This window comes from Pithys albifrons, chromosome 14 (genome assembly GCF_047495875.1).
Source record: "Pithys albifrons albifrons isolate INPA30051 chromosome 14, PitAlb_v1, whole genome shotgun sequence".
Taxonomy (NCBI): domain Eukaryota; kingdom Metazoa; phylum Chordata; class Aves; order Passeriformes; family Thamnophilidae; genus Pithys; species Pithys albifrons.
The window spans coordinates 12,664,887-12,681,135 of NC_092471.1; positions in this window are offsets into that span (position 1 = coordinate 12,664,887).

The following is a 16,249-nucleotide window of genomic DNA, read 5'->3' on the forward strand; positions in this document are numbered from 1 at the left end:
GCCTCTTGGGGAGGGCCCTTTGCTGAGCTGGCAGGGTTTGCCAGTGCCTGCAGATCCTGGTGGTGCTGCACCCGTGCCCAAGTTGTTCCTCTTTTCTCAGCTCTGCCCAGGCCTCACCCAGGAGTAAGTGCAGGTACAAACCAGCACTGTGTGTCTCACCACAGCCTGTTATGTTTTGCCCTGTCTCACAGCCCCACGCTAGGGGGTCTGTCTTATTGCCCTTAAATCACAGCACTGATGTGACTGACAAACACCTTGCTCTGTGCTCTTGCTCAGCACTGGACTGTTCCTGCAACCTGTGAAGCTCAGGCTGCTGCACACTTGTGACACAGAGAGCTCTGAAGGCATCTGGTGTATAGTTGTTACCCTTCAGGCTGCTGAGCAGAGCTCACTGTTTGAATATGCTCTGCATCCTAGTGTCCAGACAGGAAAGAATTGCTCCTGATAGTGAGCGTTAGAGATTAAAGGATGCCCTAAGTTTTTAAAAGCACAGAGATCCAGCCATGTAATTCTCATTAAAGATAATGGCGGTTAAACAGCTAATAGTGTGGCAGTGACAGTAGACGTCCCTCTCCCAGTGCTGTGCCTCACAGCGACTGAGCAGCAATGTAGGTATCCTGCTATTATTTCTCAGTTTGTGTGAGGGGGAAAAGAACAGGATAAAAGATTCGTGCCAATGCTAACATGTTTACACACCATGTAGAGTTTTCTTAGTTGGAACAGACACTGAGCGCTGAGAGATGTTAGACACAGGACACAACTTCCACTTACCTCCCTGTTTTTTTTTAAAAATTTCTGTTTATGGTCAAATTTTCACTCTAAAAAGTATGAAGGGAAGTTCTTAATGTAGTGAATTCCTTTGGTTTTTGCAGTCTTACAAATTCAGTGAAGTCCTTTGGAACATGTCTCTTAAGATGCTAAAAGTTACTCCCAGGATTTTATGAAAACCTTTTAATTAGTTTCTGTGGTTTGGATCAGCCTCCTCAACTGTCATACTGGGAATACAATCTGGATGTTCACCAAGCAGTCTTCACACATACTGTTCAACAAAGAGGGCTTCAGATGTGCATAATTTTGTGATTATGGCATAGGATGGTCATGAGCATTCTCCACCCTCCGGTTCATTCTGTAGCACTGACTTCATCTGCAGTGGGCTGTCAGTCCTCTAGCACTAGGAATTAATTTATTTACCAGTGAGACAGACAGATGGATGTAGTGAACCTGAGATTTCAATTCAGTCTGCTAAACAACAACAGCATTACATAAAATGTCAAATTGCAGCCCAATTCCTCATTACTTTGATGTGGATATATTCAGCTGGGACTGAAGAGTAGCTGAGTCTTTCATTGTTCTGTGAAAAAATGCAAACAAAAGATATGTCTCTAAATTTCATTTCCAAATGCTGAGATGAGAAGAGAGTTGCAAAAGCTGCCAGCAGCACCCATGAAAATGCAGGAGAAGGGAACCACACCATTTTCCATTCCGTCACAGAGCAAATGATGCTTTGCCAGGTGAGGTGTCCAGAATTCTAATGTGTGGGTATAAAATAGATACATGCACTCAGAATTGAGGCTCTTCTGAATTTTGCATTCATTGCAAAGTGCTCATCTGCAGCTGTTTATAATCTAATCTAATCTAACTAAACAATTCCAAATATTTATGGGTTATCTATTACCACCACAGTGTGTGTGCAGCTGAAATTATGATTCTATAGTTCTCTTTCATATCTGTAATATCAAAGACTGCAAGACAATTTGCAGGAATATAGATTTTTTTGTATATTCATGAGCTGCATTGGTTTCCCCACAGTGTATCAAAACATTAGTACTCAGTGCTTTACTGAGAGTGAAATTGTAGTGAAGTGTCATCACCAAGATATGTAGATGGAATTGCTACTCAAACTGTCAAAAGAGCCCAAACTACACTGAAATTGTAAAAGGGCTGATTTTTGTTACATTCACAGAAATTTTCCCTCTCTGTCATCTCTTTTCTTGTACCTTCTTATCCAGATAGCTGAATATCCCATTCAGAAATTCTTGAACAGGTACATCTTACTGTCAAAGCTGCATTGTAATCTTTGACAGAAACCACTGATTTCTAATTTATCCTCTTTGCTAATCAGTCTAATTTACCTGTTAAAAATCATTACGTACCCATGCCAGATTTAGCTTTTTGTCTTTGTTTAGTATTCATAGTAGCAATGAATTTCTTTTGTGTTATTTAATATTGTATTGAATGTAATGAGTCTTAGAGGCACAACATCAATAAAATAGCTGAGAACAAAGCTCTAAATTCCTTGCTGATTCAAGAAACTGAAAAGGCCATTATTTTTTTCTTGAGACAGCAAGTCCAAACTCTCCTCTATAATTCTGTCTGCACAGCGTTTGGTGGCCAGGAAACCTGCACTACATACAATTAGTGCTTCCACCAAAGTACAAATCCATATAGCATGCAACAGCATCTCAGTGACTGTTTTCAGCAAGTGAAAAGCAACATCAAAGAATCTGTATAAGTGATTATTTATGAGTTCTGGGAGCAGCTTCACCTTCATTGTTTTTTCACTACCACACTTTCTGGAAAACAGCAGAAGATGGTACAGTCCACAATGAAAACAACTGGCCTTCTTTCTTGCCATTGCAACTGTTGGCTAGAATCACACTTGGTAGAAATGTGCAGGAGTTTTGCACTTACTGAGGGTATAACTATGCATGAGAAAACAGCAACAAATCTTACAGATTGATGGTACCATGATAAAGATCCACTTGCTGAGGCATTTCTTTGCAGCCGAGATCCACCAGATAAACCCAGTCAGTCCTGTCTCCCAAGGCGTGACAGAAGGAGTCAAGGCAGGCTGAATGAGGCTCCAATTGCAATTCAAATATACTTTTATAAACCGTGATTAGTGCTGCTAATCTTGCCTTGGTAAGCCAAAGACAATAACAACGAGGTTACCGAACACCTCGGGTATTATGTAATTCTTTTGCTGGTGTGAGAGCGCTTTTGAAACCCATTAGTAAAACTGAACTTGCCAAATGAGCCTTCTCTAGGGAGAACAAAGTCAAACCTGTGCCAGCGTGGAGCCAGAGCCCGCCGGGGCTGAGCACTCACAAATCCCATTGCTGCCAGTGACAGCTGAGGATGCAAAGTGCCCTGTAACTGAGCTCAGTTGGGAAACCAACTGATAGCTGTGGAGCTGTGTCTCCCATTGGCAACAATATTGTGTTCTTACTCACAGCAGACCCCACTGTGCTGACTGGCACCAAACTGTGATGCCAGCCCACCTGATTCTGAGTGCAGGCTCAGGAAAAGCCACGCTCTCCTCTGCCTCTCAGTGTCTGGCTGACCGTGAGGGAACTTACCACCCTGAGCTAGGCCAGGCTGGGGGACCACTCATCTCTCTTGTCCAGTTCATAAAGCCAGCCTTGAACTCTTCACCAGAAGATGTGATCCTCTCACATGAACAAAACTGTAGAGAGAGGGGGAAAATAACTGAGCTGTGTCAAAAAGTCACAATGAATTTTCAACAGTGGATGAGAACAGTGGAAATTCACTGGTGGAAATTTCACACTGGTGAAATTAGAAAAGGCTCTTTGAGAATAACTATCTACAGAAAAAGTTTAAAAGTAAAAAAGGGGAGATTTAATTTTGTCATGAAAAGCATCAGTATAAAACATATGGAGAAAAACAAACAGTGAAGACACTGTTGCTTGTGGGCTGGCTTTTTAAGTATTAATGGAACGTCACAGAACAAGAGTTTCTTTTATTCTTTTTTACCCCAGCTCCCTGCTTTCAAGGTTCTTGTGTGAACATGCAGCAGTTTGCAAGGCTGTGAAATTATCAGACCTGGACCAATGCCAGTACAAACCAATTTATTGGGGTCCAGCAATTAACTAAAACCTAGAAAGCTTGATTAATTGTGGCACTGCTCAGCAGGGAACATTGAGAAAAAAAATCAGACTTAGCTCCATGCAGTGTCTCTGTTCCTTATACCAATTTACACTATATGTAAAGAAAAGTTTCTTCTCTGTAAATACCCTTAGCATATTCTTTTGCACCACGTACAAAAAATAATTACAATGCCAGGCAAGAAAATGCTGGTTAGTGGCTCTCTGGATAATCATTTCATAATAGCTCTTATCCTGTTACAATTTTTTTTGCTGCTGAATTAATATCTTATTGTAACTCCAACAATGGGATACATTATTTTAAAACATTGTTTTGTTAAGCTTTTCTCTGTAGGGACATATTGAGAATCCAGCACTGCTCTGCTTCTTTATAGTTCCTCAAACATTGTTGTGTACAGGAAAGATGAGGGTTTGGGAGCTGTTCAGAATTATTTACAACAGAAAAGCAGCAAACAAAAAGGTTGAGCTGAGAACCAATTTACCAGGGCAGAGTATGCTGACTGAAATGAAGTCCTGTAGTCTGAGGAAACAGACATTATGAGAAGCAATTACAAAGTGTAATTTAGGTGTTGGCTGATTTTATTATGATAGTGTTAAGAAATAGTGTCCACACTGGTTGTTTTATTGTAGGGGTTATTATAAAACTCCATGCATAAGCCAGAATTTAAAAGTCTCATTCCTAGATACCTTAGTCGTACATGAATCACCTTTAGTAGAGATTACTGAGAAGAAAGTAAATATTCCAGTGTAATGCACTGCTGCAATGTATTGTAATGAGTAGTACAAAACGCTGGACCCAGTGATTCATTTTAGTTCCTTTTGCATCAAACTAATTCAATTGTTAGTAATGAAAAAAAAGCTGTCTGAAGATAAAAAAGTAGCGGTAAAAGAATTGTCACCCCTGCCCAGTGACAAGAAAAAGAAAGATACATGCAAATGTTTTTACCTTTTCAATATCATTTTGTATCCTAATCTACATCCAACAGCGACACTGTCACATTCTCAGATGTAAAGAGTGCAATCCGCAGACAGGGCTAAATCACATTAGGCAGCAGAGATAATAGAGCCCGGGCATGCAGAACATCCAGGCAGGCTTCTAGCTGGGACTATGGGGTGATTTGGGACATTCAATGAGGTAGGAAGGGCTGTCTCCTCCAATTTCACTGTATTTATTGGGGATTTAATATATTTTCTTCAAGATATTTGCAGTGGAAATCAGTTTGTCGGAGGTCATCTAATTGAATCTACAGCCCTGGCAACCCTTCACAAAGGCTGCCAGGAATGACCGAGTTGCTAATGTTTAACTGTGAATACCCAGCAGGGGTCCTCCACAGGCCTGAATACAGTCAATTATGTTATTTTTCTAAATATTAGTGACTCAGCTGTCTCTGCTTGTGAAGAGTTGCCAGGGTCACAGATACAATCAGACAGATCCTCCCCCCGCTTCACTTCTAAGAGATGGGGAGGATCTTTTAAATATCGCACTGAATAATCCTGAAGAAGGGGGTTGTTCTCAGAGGCTGTGCTGCTTCTCCAGGGTGGTTGCACACACTCTCGTGTGTTTGTGGGTGCCAGCGTCCAGGCAGGGCAGTGTGGAAGTGCCTGGGGCAGCACTGCCAGGCAGGAGCAGCCTCACAGGTCTGTGAAATAAATACAGATTTCACAGTTCGGCTCAATAGGCCCCAGGACTGAGATGTGGCAAAAGACAGAGGTATCAACAGCTTGTCTCACCCTTTTAATACTTTTTTGTTCTTTCTCTTCCACACTCCCTCCCTACCTCTCATCGTGCTCCAAACATCTCTCTGGCAGGAATGTTTCCATGTAGCCTAACAATCCTGCTTTCCATTTTCGTCATCAATGAGAAACACGGAGTGGTGGCTAAGGAGCCTATCCACGGTTCCAAGTGCCCTTCACTGGGGCTTACAGATCCCCAGCAGCCCCCACCCCTTTGCCCTCTACACAGAGCCCCTCAAGTATTTTAGGTTTTTGTTTGCAACTTCCTTAGTTTTTGCCAAAAAGGATCTTTTCCAAAGCTCAGCATTCTCCAGTAACAGCACCCCTATCCCTGTGGTCCACAGCCCAGCTCTTCTTATCTGATCAACAGTTTTTGGCAGAAGAGATGTAGAGAATTTAAGAGCCAGTGCATCATTTTGGCCCAGATCTGAGTTAGTGCTTTGGAGTTGCCAAAGTTTCCTAATTTACTGGTGTTAAATTTTATCCAGCTTTAGGAATATTATATGGATGTGGCCAATCTCCAGCTATTCTGAATCCATTGCAAATACTTTGCCAGCACGTGTCCAAGTATAATCCGATTATGATGTTTTTAATGCTGATACAATTTCCCCATAAGTACCTTCCAGGAATGGCATCTGAATGCAGTGAGCAGGAGTTCAGCTGTTTGGGGCCCAAGTCCCAGGAGATAAAACCTTTCTTCCTTTGGGCCCTGGATGTCCTAGAGGTGGAAAGCCCAGACTGGGTCTCTAGTCCACACTGATGCTGCATCTCTGAGTTGTTGAACATATCCAGTATTTCATGTGTGAATGAGGATCTAGACATGTCCTTGGAATGAGAAGAACCTCCAGAGTCATGAGGTGTCTTTTGCTGTTTGACATGAGTACACTCCAGATCAGGGTATGGGTGTTCCAGCTGTGTTAGAAATACAGTAGCGGGATAAAATTGCAGTGAAAGCAGAACTGAAGTTTCAAATGTGTCAGTATTGCAGAGAACTTGACTTTGAAGAACTGGGCATTATCAAAAGGGTGCCTTTGTAGCTTGTTCTTGCTATAAAAACAGGGAGGAAACCGAGCCACCTTCTGTCAAAGCTGGAGTTTCCCCTGGCTGGAGCTCCCCTATGGAGAAAGAAAAGAACCCAGCAAGGCAGAGGAGGTTTGCTGTGTTTAGATAGCCTGTCCTGATCTGCATGTGCCTCTCAGGAGGAGGAGTTCCCTAGGAAGGGTTTGATGTCTGCCTACTTACCAAGGCCAATGTCTCCCTCCTTCAGGGGATATGGTTTGGGCAGGAGCTGTGGCACTCTAACTGAAGAGGAGATGGTTTCCTCAGTGTTTTCCTTTTTAACTTGTTGCTTTCTCGCCAGGTTGTTGTCATGATGGGTAAGTACGTAGTGCTAAATGCTGTCCTCAGGCATTAAATGAGGACTCCATTGTGGAAAACGGGAATCTGGATGTTACTAATGTTGCAAAGTTATGTGTGACCTATTTTGGTAGCAGAAACGATCCAGTCAACAGCTTCCTGTCTTGCACTCCAGCTCATCCGAGTACTCATCAGTGATGGAAATAGTGATGTCCATTGCTATAAGCAGCTGACATACTGAAAAGAGAAATAAAGATATTTCTAACTTCTGTTTCAGCAAATACACCTTTGTTTGTTTGGTTTTTTAATTGACACTGGCATACAGAACTGTTAACAGGACTTCATGGTTTCCTGTTCATTATTCAATAACATTCAAAAACTTAAACTGTTGGCAGAATTATATCAATAGCAAAGGAGATGTATCAATCAGTGTGTTCATCTTTCCTCTTGAGGAGAATTCATGAGGTGATTCTGTCACCCAAGAGCTCCACTCTATTCTGCGCATCCAGAATTACAAATATACCAGTGATTGATCATGAGACATTTTACAGACCATATTCATGGCTAGTGGAAGTAGGCAGAAAAGTGTCAGTTCAATTTACTTGAACTCATGAACATCAGCAATTAGTTGCTTTTTAGATTCTTCTGTGCCACAGATTTTGACTGGATGACAGAACTTGTTTAAGGAATGTTTAACAGTATCTGATTTAAATACAAGAAAATTTAAAAGACACAGGGGAATATTTTTAAACTGACAGAGGGCAGGTTTAAATTAGATATTAGGAAAAAAATTCTTCATTGTGAGGATGGTGAGGTCCTGGCGCAGGTTGCCAAGAGAAGCTGTGGCTGCCCCATCCCTTGAAGTGTCCAAGGCCAGGTTGAATGGAGCTTGGAGCAATTTGAGCGAGTGGAAGGTGTCCCTGCCCGTGGAAGGTGTCCCTGGCCATGGCAGGGGGCTTGGAACAAGATGACCCAAACCATTCTGTGATTCTACAAAAATTGCCATCTGGCAGTACAGTGAGAGCAAAATTATTACTGCACCCCTAACAATCCTTTACATCTGAATCCATTTTTTCAGGTATTTCAGGTATCAGTAGGATCCAAATCTCCCCTTTGCTCAGTTAAGAAATAGCAGAACCACACAGGAGGTGACAGCCTTATTTATTCTTCCACCATGACACTTTAAAAGAGAAAGGAGAAGAAGCTGATACTTAAAAAAACCCAACAACCCAACACCCAAACAGAAGCCTCCAAAATGGAGTAAAACTTTTAAAAAATCCATTCCTGTGCTTGCTTTTCCTTTTACAGGCCACCGTCCAAACTTACCCAGGGATAACTGTATTGCAAGGCATAGATTAACAGAGAAAGGTTCTCTAGAGGAGACCTATTGGAGTTATCTTTAATATTAAAAGCAGAGTGTTTGTTTTAATACAGAGGGCAGCCCCGATAAAACACCAGTGAAAGAGGCCAGTATTACTGGATCACATGTCTGCTTTTATCTCACAGCAGAGTTATAGTAGAGCGATTTTTGCTTGGAAACTTGAAAGCTGGACTGCATCCTTTCATGCTGAAATCATATCTCCTGCAAGGATTATTGGAGGATATAATGTTTCCTTCAGCTTCTTTTTTTCTCCACTCCTGAACTTGGACTCCTGACCTCAGCTTTTCTCTGGTTATGACCAAGTATTGGCCTTCAGTTGAATAGCTGAGCTTTTTACAATCAGATCAACTCCCACTCTTGTAATTTCAGACTCATTTTGTGACATTGATATTGTAGATCTTAATTAAAAGCCAAACATTTTATATCTTGGGTAATGACCGTACAGGAACTGCCAGGTTTTTCTCCCATGGCATAGCCATACAAAACATTCAATACGTGTGGCTGGAGTCTGAGGAGCTGTGCAGGTTTGCAGGGGCCCCTTCTCCTCTTTGTGCCCCTCTGCAGCACAGCCCTGCACCTGGGCCTGGCCCTGTGCTGTCACAGAGACCAGTCCACGAATGGCAGGTAGTTCAGGGTTCATGGTAGCGGAGTCTGGAGCCTCTCATTAGCTGAACAGCTAATCAGGCAGAAAGCTGTGGGGCTCTGCAGTTAATTACAGGGCAGGGTGAGATGGTGGGTACTAAAAATATCTGTTTCTTGGCTATGCCACTGTCTCCTGCCAGCACCAGTGGGGGCTAATTGCACTGGATTATCTTCACAGATAAGGTTAGATGTACTATTCACCAGAGTACAGAATCTGGGAAACCTTCTGTTCATGAGACTCCTGATTTTTTAAATTGTTGTTTATTAATTGGATATGATGAGACTTGTGCCTTCTTTCACTGAAGGGAAAACAGGAGACTGGATTTTGGTTGTGCAGCTACAGTATCAGCTTGAGTGTACAGCTACTGATCTTGTAGCCAACAAATTTGAATGTCTTCAAATGTTTGAGACACGAAAAAAGATGTTGGGATATGGTTTTGAAATCATATAGCACTAGGCTTGATACAATAATCTGTAATCCCTGTAACAGCTACTTCATGGACATTCCTTAGTTGCATTAGCATGAAAATAAGAATAACCAGGTACTTCTGATATATTGTCCTGTAAAAACTTGGCCTTTTGTAGTAAGCCACAGCCTTTCCATACATAAATTATTTTCTGATGAGAGTGGGACTTTCAGAGTATTTTTCAGAAACACAGATTGAGAGAAGGTTACTTAGTGGACATTTTCCGGTTGGTTAAACTATTTTCCAGAACACAAAATAACCCTGAAGAAATGGGACTGCTAATGAAGTCTGCTTCTGAATACAGCAGACATTATCTTTACTCTGAGTGAAGTCAATGGCTGAAATGTCTCTGTAATAAATAGAAAAGGAATCAGTACTTATCAAAGAGCATCAGGTTGACAGGTTTACTGATATTTGAATTGTCAGCACATATAAGGACAGTTTAGGAGGTTTTCACAGACACAAATTAGGAATTTGGAAAAAAAATAGTATGAAAAAAGGGATGTGTTTTGCAAAGCTGTTTATGCCATTTGATTGACACCTTATTGTAAACCAGTTACTTTACACTGGCCATCCTCTTAGGCTTAGAAGTTCATAGGAGGAATTACCTTCCCTAATACACTTGTTTTGTCAATGTAACCCTCTGGTGGTAGTGAAAGTACAATAAATGGGCCTGTAATTCACTGTGTCATGAATAACTTGCCTATTAAACAAACCTAACATAGAATGTAAAACACTTCAAGCACTAAAAGGAGGCATTAACCATTGCTAATTAAAACTGAACTTGCAGATATGGCATTCTTTTTAGTAGAAGTGTAGGAAACACTGTCCCTTAGTGGTGATGGGGAAGTATTGCTTAGGAAATATCTGCACAGTTACTTGTTCGTCTTACTGTGTACGTTATGGTGAATGTCTTTGTTGCCAGCAATTAACAGGAGCACAGAGCGTGCAAAGCCTTGAGTTATGTCCTGACATTGGACACTTAACTAATGGAGTCTGGAAAAAGAAGGCCAGCAGCACTCAGAGGTTGTTTATTTTCAGAACAGGCTGAAAAGTACAAAATTTGATCCCAACATAGTTTGTACCCCAATGAGTGCCTCCCTTTTACACCAGTGCTTCTGAATTCCTAGTGTAACACCTTCATACTGTAAGAGAATAACACCTTCAGTTCCTATTGCAGCTGAAAAAAAGCTGGAGTGCATTTGGGCAGGTGTGTCACGGGCACACAAACCCACATAACTTTTCTTCTTGGTACCCAGGCTTCCTCACTGCCTTTGAGAGAAGGCATTTCTGGGCTTCAGGCACTGCTCTGGAGAAGCCTTCTTCTTTTTCTCTGTGCTGCCATGGTGTATGGGTAGTCTGAGGATTCAGTCTCCAGGGCTGTGTAGTTAGCCTGCAAGAAACTCATTATCACTTACAAATGAGGAGTTGTCATTTTCTACATTTATCAGTTCAGACTGACAGATGTAACTGCCTTGTCAGGATAGTAAGACTATTTACACATATATTTGTGCAGCTGCTTTTAGATCTTTAAAAATCATTCTGTGAATACACTATTTTTGCCAGTAGTATTTTTTTTGTCTCAGCCCCAGTGTGTGATAACTCATTGTCAACAATATGAATGAAAGGGCATTTGGTGGGAATGCTGCCAGAGTCTGGGGATGCAATGTGCCTTTTTTGTACCTGCTCCAGGAGGGTCCCAAGGTCTGACACTTCTCCATTACCCTGGCCCAGCACATAGACAGTGTAAACCAAGGACTGGGAGGCTTGATGATGATTGTCTGGGTTGTATCTGCTTAGACAGTAGGCTTTGGGGAGATTTGTCTCTTAAATCCTGGATATACAGGACTCCGTCTGTTGGGATATATTTGGTGAAGCTGGGCTGCCTCCGAAGAATTTTTCCAGTATAGAGATAGGTTAGCATGTTGGCAGAACGGGCTCACAATAATCATGATTAATTTTCCTCTGCTGGTCTCTGAAGACAAAAAGGAAAGAAATGAATCCTTTGGGCAGTGAACTATCTGCTACCTCCCCATTGTTTTTAGCCTCATTTCCTGCACTCACAGCTTTCTTCACTCACAGTGGCACGGTCAGTGTGATGCCTGCACTCTGAGCTTTGGAATGCCTTCAGCTCAAATCTTGTCCCAAAACCTCCACTGAGACATTTTAGAAGAAGAGCCCAACTTCCCCAAACATTCACATGGATGCTTTATTTGGACCTGTTTCTTCAGTCTTCTCCCTCCTAAGTGCATCCTTACAAAGCTTTAGAGAGGATTTTTCTTAGGAAATGTTTGTGGGAATCTTCTTTGGAAACTTCTGAGGTTCTAACCAATTTACTCTGCTAAATTAACAAGCAGATGTTTGGCTGCAGCACTGGCCAAAGTAAAAGAAGTGGTAGTGAATAAAAGCACCATTTTTCAATAAGAGTATCAGTAGCATGACATAAAAATTGCCAAGTTTTGAGAAGAAACAGTCTTTGTCATTTTTCTTTTGTAATTACTTCAAAAGCAGCAGAGTGTTTTTTTACTTCAAGTTCATGGTTTTAAGACCATTCATTTCCTTTGGGAATTTATCTGTGTTTTATTAACAGAAGATTGTTTTTTCACATTGTAGCATTTATCAGTTGAAATACGTACTTTTTATAGACACTGACAGTATATTATTAATAAAATACTGATAATAACAGTGAGACATCATTTGCCAAGTTCTAGATGAAAAACTCAAACAAAACCAGGAAAAGAGATGAGGATGTTACAAAGGTAACTTAGACATGATCTCAGGAATCAGAATCAGAGACTATTCTTAGTTGGAACGCACCCACAAGGATCATCAAGTCCAACTCTTAAGTCAATGACCCATACATGGGACTGAACACCCATGACCTTGGCATTATTACAACCAAGTTTTAACCAACTGAGCTAATCTCAGGGTCCCAGAAGTGACCAGCTGAGGTCAACTGCCTCTTTTGTTCTATCACACATGATGCCCATAGCCATGGGCAGCCTCATATTCCACGTGTAATGCTCTGCATGTACCATCACCCTGCAGCAGGGCTTTGGTTATGGGCTGGGGCACTCACTGCTGGGTAGTTTCACTCGAACACTGGTGCCATTTTAATGGATAGTGTTGTTGGACACATGTATTTTGGTAGCTCCCTGAGGTCTGTGGGTATCTCTGTAATTTAACTGGGGAAATTTTTAGGGGCTAAACTGTCAATTCTGTGCTGCTTGTTCCTCATATTTGTGCTCTCAGCTTGCACTCTGGCCATAGAGGTCTATCCATAGATAGATCATGGCAGGACTGTGCCATAAATCATACTGAGATGGAGTGTGTGCGTGGATTGAAGAGAAGGGAGGAATCTGAGCTTGCCTGAATATTTAATGGGAAACACTTCCAAGGGGACTTCACTGGCCCTGCTACAGCTCCCTGGCGAATGCACATTTGTTTTCCCACTTCCCAGACAAACCTGCTTTCCTGGGAGGTCTGAGCACACAACATGTGAGATGGTGGTTGATACAGTGGGAGTTTATGCTCACTTCCTACATGTTTTGTAGGATTCCCTGATGTATGGAAACCTCTGGCTGTTTCCCATACCTGTCACCTGGCTGTACCAACAGATGAGCACTTGAAACCAACAAAAGCTGGTGTGAATTCATAGTGTACTAGTGAGTGCTGCTCCGTAACTGCTACATGGCTCTTCAGACACAGAGCTGAGAAAAGGCACCACCCATGGGGATGAAGCAAACATTGCTTCTGTGCCCTGCTCTGCCTGCAAAGCTGTCACTGGATGGCTCAGGGCAGTCTTTAAGGGAACAACTCTCTCCAATTACAAGCAGACAGGGACTGGAAGTGCTATCTAGTAGTAAGAGCAAGGCTTATGTGCAGATAGGACACCTACACCTTTCTGGTTGTTTTACTACTTCCTGTTAGAGAATAGGCACATCCCTGTGCCTCTCAGTGTTCCCTGTGGAGAAAGAATGGAGGTGTTGTAAGGCTTCATTTAAGCACCATCTGTGAGATGCTTTAAGATCATGCCTGGGATGGAAGAAGGGTAGTGATGGATGTGTGTGCTGACAGATCATGGAAATCAGAAATGTATTTTGGGGCGTGAAGAGTGATTTGTAATAGTCTGTGGTAGATTGTTAATGGCAATTTGCTTTAATTTACATAATGAATTTGTTTGCATCAGCTTCATGTGCAGCCTCATTCCTTTTCTGTGCAGTTCAGAAATCTAACAGGAGATGGTTGATTTCCTACATTCATATACATTGGAGAAGAATTTTAAAAACTTGTAAGTATCAATAGTGCTTTACTGGTTTCACAAAACTGTCAGTTCTTTTCATCGGCTTTATGAAACTGCTAGATTACAGCAGATGGATTCATTTATCACACTATGTCTTTATATATATTTAGATGGTTCCCATCTCTGTGGGACTTGTGTGGCTCCCAAGTATTTTAAAACAGAAAAATGCTTTTTACTTCTCTGTCTTTCCTTCTATTTAGCCACTAAGAGGAATAGCTTGATTAGTTTATAGGGTAGTAGTGTTCTCTGCATGTTTCTGTGTGAAGAAATGCAGCTAGGGAGAGTTTTGCATTTGCTTCTGACTGCATTGGGATCTGGGTTATGTGTATCTCCATGAGGAAAAGTAAGTTCCACGGTACAGAAATACTGCCTGGGAAAGGCAAAAGTCTCACAGTCTTGCCTTACCCCTTGGTCAATGGTTGCAGTGCTCCAGCAGGAGCTGGCTATGGCAGAGTATGAAGGGCTTTGGATATCAGAAAAGAGGACCAAAGTCTGTACATAGTAAGAAATGGGTGAGCAAAGCACCAGGCTGCTCTCCCTTGCTAAGCAGACATCTGCTGTATTTTACAGCAGCTGTGGTTTATTTCAAAGCACAGGCAGTTGCAGTAATTAAGCTGCAAGCCACAATTTATGCATCAGTGTGTCCAGGTGTGCACTCCTTAGGATGAGGTGCAACCTTCTGGCCAGTTTCACCTGAAAAGGGCATTTCTGCTGACAAGGCTGGTCAGCCATCCACTGGCAATGTGGAGGCTGCAGACATCCTGAGGCTGTGAGACAGCAGCTGACCAAGCAACTCTCTTGCTGTTGGGATGTGAAAGAAATGTTCAACACAAAACTGGGCACAGAGATGAATTTGCACACTCCAGAATGGCAGGTCCTGAATGAGCCACTGGATAAAATAAATGTCAGCATCATGACCATTTCATTGTTCCCACAAGGAAGAAAGGGCAGCGCCAGAATTTTACAGAGGTTAAATTCCACCATGATGAGCAGGTGGCTTCTGGGGACTGCAGAGATCTCAGCAGAGTGCCCCAGTCATCTTTTGTGAACATGTGCATCATCTGATGTAAGTCACTTCTGTACCAGAGTTTAGAAGAATATTTTCCAATCCATCTACCACCAGCACCCATGTGCCTCAAAACAATTATCAGAAGTTTCAGCTGCTGTGTGTTCAGGCGTGCCCAGGTAACCCTTAATCTTTCTGATCTGGGAAATCTGATTTTACCAAGCTTGCCAGGAGCTGTGGAGACATTTTTAGGGTGATGCCACCAAGTCTTCATTACTAGTGGCATCTCTGTAAGCTGGAATCCAGTTAGCTCAGCTGTGCCTGTTAATTGCTGATTTCTTGCTTTCCTCCTGCCTATTGACAGGTTGTGGTGTTTTGATCCATGCGCTCAGTTCTCTTTCACTGTCTTTTCTCTTCTTGCCTTTTGTGCCACAGGCCATTGGAACATCCCATGTGTTGTGTGACAGGGGAGGTGGATAAGGGAATTCCCTAAGGGAGGGACAGGGTTTCACCATCTCATCTCTACTCCTGTGCCTCTTGGTTGGGGGCGATATTCTGCAAGTCTGATTCAACATTATTGGAAATGCTGAATTAAGAAATTAACACTGGCCTGAATTAACTGTATGTGCATTTGGTGTCTCTCACTCTGCTTCTCAGTGCAGGCACGGGGCACTGCTCAGCTCTGAGCCCTCACTGTGCCCTGACGTTCTCTGAGCACGTTTATAAGGCACAAATCCCCACAGCGCCCGAGAGCAGAGAGGGAAGGCTCGTTTAAAACCCAGCCACTGCCACGGATGGGGTTTGGGTCCCTGAGGATCTCCCCGACGCTGCTCCGGGCTGGTCCCCTGGGCTCCGCGGCCATCGGCAGTAGTGGCCCAGCACCGCGGGATGTCACTACGGAGCCGGCAGACACCTCGGCATTTCGCTGCATTTTGCAGCCTTTCCTCTCGTGCTCTGTCCGCCTGTCATAGAGGGCACCGCTGCCAGCGCTGCCCGCCCGTGCTTTCAGCGGCGCCGCCGAGCGCCCCGCAGCATCCCGCCCCGCAGCATCCCGCGCCACAGTCTCCTGTCCCGAAGCATCCCGCCCCGCAGCATCCCGCCCCGCAGCATCCTGCCCCGCAGCATCCCACCCGCAGCATCCCGCACCGCAGCATCTCGCGCCACAGTCTCCTGCCCCGCAGCATCCCGCGCCACAGCATCCCGCCCCACAGCATCCTGCCCGTACCATCCCGACCCGCAGCATCCCGCCCGCAGCATCTTGCCCCGCAGCATTCTGGGGGTCCCGCGCTCCGCCAGCCCGCCCCTCCCTGCAGGGGAGAAAATGATCCCCCCTTTTGCCTCCAAAGCAACCTCTGTCTCTCGGGAACAGCAACACCACCCCACCCCGCCCGGGGACCAAGGGCTCGGGACGCGGTGCGGGCAGCCGTGTCTCGGGAGCGGAGCCCGCCCGCATCC